This window comes from Somniosus microcephalus, chromosome 19, assembly GCF_052327205.1.
Source record: "Somniosus microcephalus isolate GS21.2 chromosome 19, FLI_Smic_1.0, whole genome shotgun sequence".
Lineage (NCBI taxonomy): Eukaryota > Metazoa > Chordata > Chondrichthyes > Squaliformes > Somniosidae > Somniosus > Somniosus microcephalus.
In genome coordinates this window covers 73,952,474-73,960,316 of record NC_141005.1, presented here as the reverse complement: position 1 = coordinate 73,960,316, position 7,843 = coordinate 73,952,474, and positions in this window count along the sequence as shown.

The window sequence follows — 7,843 nt, the reverse complement described above, 5'->3', positions numbered from 1 at the left end:
ACCAGCACATACTGCCCGCATTCGAGCTCATACTGCCCTCTTACCAGCACATACTGCCCAATACCAGCACATATTGCCCTCATACCAGCACATATTGCCTTCATACCAGCACATACTGCCCTCATACCAGCACATATTGCCTTCATACCAGCACATACTGCCCGATACCAGCACATACTGCCCGATACCAGCACATACTGCCTTCATACCAGCACATACTGCCCAATACCAGCACATACTGCCCAATACCAGCACATATTGCCTTCATACCAGCACATACTGCCCGATACCAGCACATATTGCCCAATACCAGCACATATTGCCTTCATACCAGCACATACTGCCCGATACCAGCACATACTACCCTCATACCACCACATACTGCCCAATACCAGCACATACTGCCCTCATACCAGCACATACTGCCCAATACCAGCACGCACTGCCCTCATACCAGCACATACTGCCCAATACCAGCACATACTGCCCTCATACCAGCACATACTGCCCTCATACCAGCACATACTGCCCTCATACCAGCACACACTGCCCTCAAACCAGCACATACTGCCCTCAAACCAGCACACACTGCCCTCATACCAGCACATATTGCCCAAAAGCAGCACATACTGCCCTCATACCAACACATACTGCCCAATACCAGCACATACTGTCCTCATACCAGCACATACTGCCCTCATACCAGCACATACTGCCCAATACCAGCACATACTGCCCTCTTAGCAGCACACTGCCCAATACCAGCACATACTGCCCTCATACCAGCACATATTGCCCAATACCAGCACACATGCCCTCATACCAGCACATACTGCCCAATACCAGCACATACTGCCCTCATACCAGCACATACTGCCCTCATACCAGCACATACTGCCCTCATACCAGCACATACTGCCCGATACCAGCACATACTGCCCAATACCAGCACATACTGCCCCATAACAGCACATACTGCCCAATGCCAGCACATACTGCCTTCATACCAGCACATACTGCCCTCATACCAGCACATACTGCCCCATAACAGCACATACTGCCCAATGCCAGCACATACGGCCCAATACCAGCACATACTGCCCAATACAAGCACATACTGCCTTCATACCAGCACATACTGCCCTCATACCAGCACATACTGCCCCATAACAGCACATACTGCCCAATGCCAGCACATACTGCCCAATACCAGCACATACTGCCCAATACCAGCACATACTGCCCAATACCAGCACATACTGCCCAATACCAGCACATACTGCCTTCATACCAGCACATACTGCCCAATACCAGCACATACTGCCCAATACCAGCACATACTGCCCAATACCAGCACTTACTGCCTTCATACCAGCACATACTGCCCTCATACCAGCACATACTGCCCCATAACAGCACATAATGCCCAATGCCAGCACATACTGCCCTCATACCAGCACATACTGCCCAATACCAGCACATACGGCCCAATACCAGCACATACTGCCCTCATTCGAGCTCATACTGCCCTCTTACCAGCACATACTGCCCAATACCAGCACATATTGCCCTCATACCAGCACATATTGCCTTCATACCAGCACATACTGCCCTCATACCAGCACATATTGCCTTCATACCAGCACATACTGCCCGATAGCAGCACATACTGCCCAATACCAGCACATACTGCCTTCATACCAGCACATACTGCCCAATACCAGCACATATTGCCTTCATACCAGCACACACTGCCCGATACCAGCACATATTGCCCAATACCAGCACATATTGGCTTCATACCAGCACATACTGCCTGATACCAGCACATACTACCCTCATACCAGCACATACTGCCCAATACCAGCACATACTTCCCTCATACCAGCACATACTGCCCACATACCAGCACATTCTGCCCTCATACCAGCACACACTGCCCTCAAACCAGCACATTCTGCCCTCAAACCAGCACACACTGCCCACATACCAGCACATATTGCCCAATACCAGCACATACTGCCCTCATACCAACACATACTGCCCAATACCAGCACATACTGTCCTCATACCAGCACATACTGCCCTCATACCAGCACATACTGCCCAATACCAGCACATACTGCCCCATAACAGCACATACTGCCCAATGCCAGCACATACTGCCCTCATACCAGCACATACTGCCCTCATACCAGCACATACTGCCCCATAACAGCATATACTGCCCAATGCCAGCACATACGGCCCAATACCAGCACATACTGCCCAATACCAGCACATACTGCCTTCATACCAGCACATACTGCCCTCATACCAGCACATACTGCCCCATAACAGCACATACTGCCCAATGCCAGCACATACTGCCCAATACCAGCACATACTGCCCAATACCAGCACTTACTGCCCAATACCAGCACATACTGCCTTCATACCAGCACATATTGCCCAATACCAGCACATACTGCCCAATACCAGCACATACTGCCCAATACCAGCACATACTGCCTTCATACCAGCACATACTGCCCTCATACCAGCACATACTACCCCATAACAGCACATACTGCCCAATGCCAGCACATACTGCCCTCATACCAGCACATACTGCCCAATACCAGCACATACAGCCCAATACCAGCACATACTGCCCGCATTCGAGCTCATACTGCCCTCTTACCAGCACATACTGCCCAATACCAGCACATATTGCCCTCATACCAGCACATATTGCCTTCATACCAGCACATACTGCCCTCATACCAGCACATATTGCCTTCATACCAGCACATACTGCCCGATACCAGCACATACTGCCCGATACCAGCACATACTGCCTTCATACCAGCACATACTGCCCAATACCAGCACATACTGCCCAATACCAGCACATATTGCCTTCATACCAGCACATACTGCCCGATACCAGCACATATTGCCCAATACCAGCACATATTGCCTTCATACCAGCACATACTGCCCGATACCAGCACATACTACCCTCATACCACCACATACTGCCCAATACCAGCACATACTGCCCTCATACCAGCACATACTGCCCAATACCAGCACGCACTGCCCTCATACCAGCACATACTGCCCAATACCAGCACATACTGCCCTCATACCAGCACATACTGCCCTCATACCAGCACATACTGCCCTCATACCAGCACACACTGCCCTCAAACCAGCACATACTGCCCTCAAACCAGCACACACTGCCCTCATACCAGCACATATTGCCCAAAAGCAGCACATACTGCCCTCATACCAACACATACTGCCCAATACCAGCACATACTGTCCTCATACCAGCACATACTGCCCTCATACCAGCACATACTGCCCAATACCAGCACATACTGCCCTCTTAGCAGCACACTGCCCAATACCAGCACATACTGCCCTCATACCAGCACATATTGCCCAATACCAGCACACATGCCCTCATACCAGCACATACTGCCCAATACCAGCACATACTGCCCTCATACCAGCACATACTGCCCTCATACCAGCACATACTGCCCTCATACCAGCACACACTGCCCTCATACCAGCACATATGGCCCAATACCAGCACATACTGCCCTCATACCAACACACACTGCCCAATACCAGCACATACTGCCCAATACCAGCACATACTGCCCTCATACCAGCACACACTGCCCTCATACCAGCACATATTGCCCAATACCAGCACATACTGCCCTCATACCAACACATACTGCCCAATACCAGCACATACTGCCCAATAACAGCACATACTGCCCCATAACAGCACATACTGCCCAATGCCAGCACATACTGCCCTCATACCAGCACATACTGCCCAATACCAGCACATACCGCCCTCATTCGAGCTCATACTGCCCTCTTACCAGCACATATTGCCCAATACCAGCACACACTGCCCTCATACCAGCACATACTGCCCTCATACCAGCACATACTGCCCAATACCAGCACATACTGCCCTCATACCAGCACATACTGCCCTCTTACCAGCACACACTGCCCAATACCAGCACATACTGCCCTCATAACAGCACATACTGCCCTCAAACCAGCACATACTGTCCTCATACCAGCACATACTGCCCTCAAACCAGCACATACTGCCCCATAACAGCACATACTGCCCTAATGCCAGCACATACTGCCCTCATACCAGCACATACTGCCCTCATACCAGCACATACTGCCCAATGCCAGCACATACTGCCCTCATACCAGCACACACTGCCCAATACCAGCACATACTGCCCAATACCAGCACATACTGCCCTCATACCAGCACATACTGCACTCAAACCAGCACATACTGCCCCATAACAGCACATACTGCCCAATGCCAGCACATACTGCCCTCATACCAGCACATACTGCCCTCTTACCAGCACACATTGCCCAATACCAGCACATACTGCCCTCATACCAGCACATACTGCCCCCAAACCAGCACGTACTGTCCTCATACCAGCACATGCTGCCCTCAAACCAGCACATACTGCCCCATAACAGCACATACTGCCCTAATGCCAGCACATACTGCCCTCATACCAGCACATACTGCCCTCATACCAGCACATACTGCCCAATACCAGCACATACTGTCCTCATACCAGCACATACTGCCCGATACCAGCACATACTGCCTTCATACCAGCACATACTGCCCAATACCAGCACATATTGCCTTCATACCAGCACATACTGCCCGATACCAGCACATACTGCCTTCATACCTGCACATACTGCCCAATACCAGCACATACTGCCCAATACCAGCACATATTGCCTTCATACTAGCACATACTGCCCGATACCAGCACATACTACCCTCATACCAGCACATACTACCCTCATACCAGCACATACTGCCCTCATACCAGCACATACTGCCCGATACCAGCACATACGGCCTGATACCAGCACATACTACCCGACACCAGCACATACTGCCCTCATCCCAGCACATACTGCCCAATACCAGCACATATTGCCCAATACCAGCACATACTGCCCAATACCAGCAAATATTGCCCAATGCCAGCGCATACTGCCTTCATTCGAGCTCATACTGCCCAATACCAGCACACACTGCCCAATACCAGCACATACTGCCCTCATACCTGCACATACTGCCCTCATACCAGCACATACTGCCTTCATACCAGCACATACTGCCCTCATACCAGCACACACTGCCCAATACCAGCACATACTGCCCAATACCAGCACATACTGCCCAATACCAGCACATACTGCCCAATACCAGCACATATTGCCCAATACCAGCACATATTGCCCAATACCAGCACATAATGCCCTCATTCAAGCTCATACTGCCTTCATACCAGCACATACTGCCCGATACCAGCACATACTGCCCGTCACCAGCACATACTGCCTGACACCAGCACATACTGCCCGACACCAGCACATACTGCCTGACACCAGCACATACTGCCCGACACCAGCACATACTGCCCGACACCAGCACATACTGTGCTCATACCAGCACATACTGCCTTCATACCAGCACATACTGCCCTCATACCAGCACATACTGCACTCATACCAGCACATACAGCCCTCATACCAGCACATACTGCCCTCATACCAGCACATACTGCCCAATGCCAGCAGATACTGCCCTCATACCAGCACATACTGCCCAATTCCAGCAAATACCACCCAATACCAGCACACACTGCCCAATACCAGCACATACTGCCCAATACCAGCACATACTGCCCAATACCAGCACATACTGCCCTCATACCAGCACATACTGCCCCATAACAGCACATACTGCCCAATGCCAGCACATACGGCCCAATACCAGCACATACTGCCCAATACCAGCACATACTGCCTTCATACCAGCACATACTGCCCTCATACCAGCACATACAGCCCTCATACCAGCACATACTGCCCAATGCCAGCACATACTGTGCCCCAATACCTAGCACATACTGCCCAATACCAGCACATACTGCCCCAATACCAGCACATACTGCCCAATACCAGCACATACTGCCTCATACCAGCACATACTGCCTCATACCAGCACATACTGCCTCCTCATACCAGGCACATACTGCCCTCATACCAGCACACACTGCCCTCACACCAGCACACATTGCCCATACCAGCACATACTGCCCTCATACCAGCACATACTAGCCCTCATACCAGCACACACTGCCTCAAACCAGCACATACTGCCCTCAACCAGCACACACTGCCCTCATACCAGCACATATTGCCCAAAAGCAGCACATACTGCCCTCATACCAACACATACTGCCCAATACCCGAGCACATACTGCCCAATACCAGCACATACTGCCCATAACAGCACATACTGCCCAATGCCAGCACATACTGCCCTCATACCAGCACATACTGCCCAATACCAGCACATACCGCCCTCATTCGAGCTCATACTGCCCTCTTACCAGCACATACTGCCCTCATACCAGCACATAACTGCCCAATACCAAGCACATACTGCCCTCTTACCAGCACATACTGCCCTCTTACCAGCACACACTGCCCAATACCAGCACATACTGCCCTCATACCAGCACATACTGCCCTCAAACCAGCACATACTGTCCTCATACCAGCACATACTTTCCTCATACCAGCACATACTGCCCTCAAACCAGCACATACTGCCCCATAACAGCACATACTGCCCTAATGCCAGCACATACTGCCCTCATACCAGCACATAACTTGCCCAATACCAGCACATACGGCCAAAAGCAGCACATACTGCCCTCATACCAGCACATACTGCCCTCATACCAGCACATACTGCCTTCATACCAGCACATACTGCCCAATACCAGCACAATACTGTCCTCCATACCCAGCACATACTGCCCGATACCAGCACATACAGCCGATACCAGCACATACAGCCTTCATACCAGCACATACTGCCTTCATACCAGCACATACTGCCCAATTACCAGCACATATTTGCCTTCATACCAAGCACATACTGCCCGATACCAGCACATATTGCCTTCATACTAGCACATACTGCCCGATACCAGCACATACTGCCCAATACCAGCACATACTACCCCTCATACCAGCACATACTGCCCAATACCAGCACATACGGCCTGATACCAGCAAATACTACCCGACACCAGCACATACTGCCCTCATCCCAGCACATACTGACCAATACAAGCACGGTGGCATAAGTGGTTAGCACTGTTGCCTCACAGCGCCAGGGACCCGGGTTCGAATCCGGCTCGGGCGACTGTCTGTGTGGAGTTTGCACATTCTCCCCGTGTCCAGCGTGGGTTTCCTCCGGGTGCTCCGGTTTCCTCCCACAGTCCAAAGATGTGCGGGTTAGGTTGATTGGCTATGATAAAATTGACCTTAGTGTTAGGGGGATTAAATACGTGGGGATAGGGTGGGATATGTGTTGGTGTAGGGGTTACGGGGATCGTGTGGGATATGTGTCGGTGCAGGCTCGATGGGCCGAAATGGCCTCTATCTGCACTGTGGGTTTTCTGTGATTCTGTAGATATTGCCCAATACCAGCACATACTGCCCAATACCAGCAAATATTGCCCAATGCCAGCACATACTGCCTTCATTCGAGCACATACTGCCCTCATACCTGCACATACAGCCCTCATACCAGCACATACTGCCCAATACCGAGCACATATTGCCCAATGCCAGCACATAATGCCCTCATTCAAGCTCATTCATACTGCCTTCATACCAGCACATACTGCCCGATACCAGCACATACTGCCCGTCACCAGCACATACTGCCCGACACCAG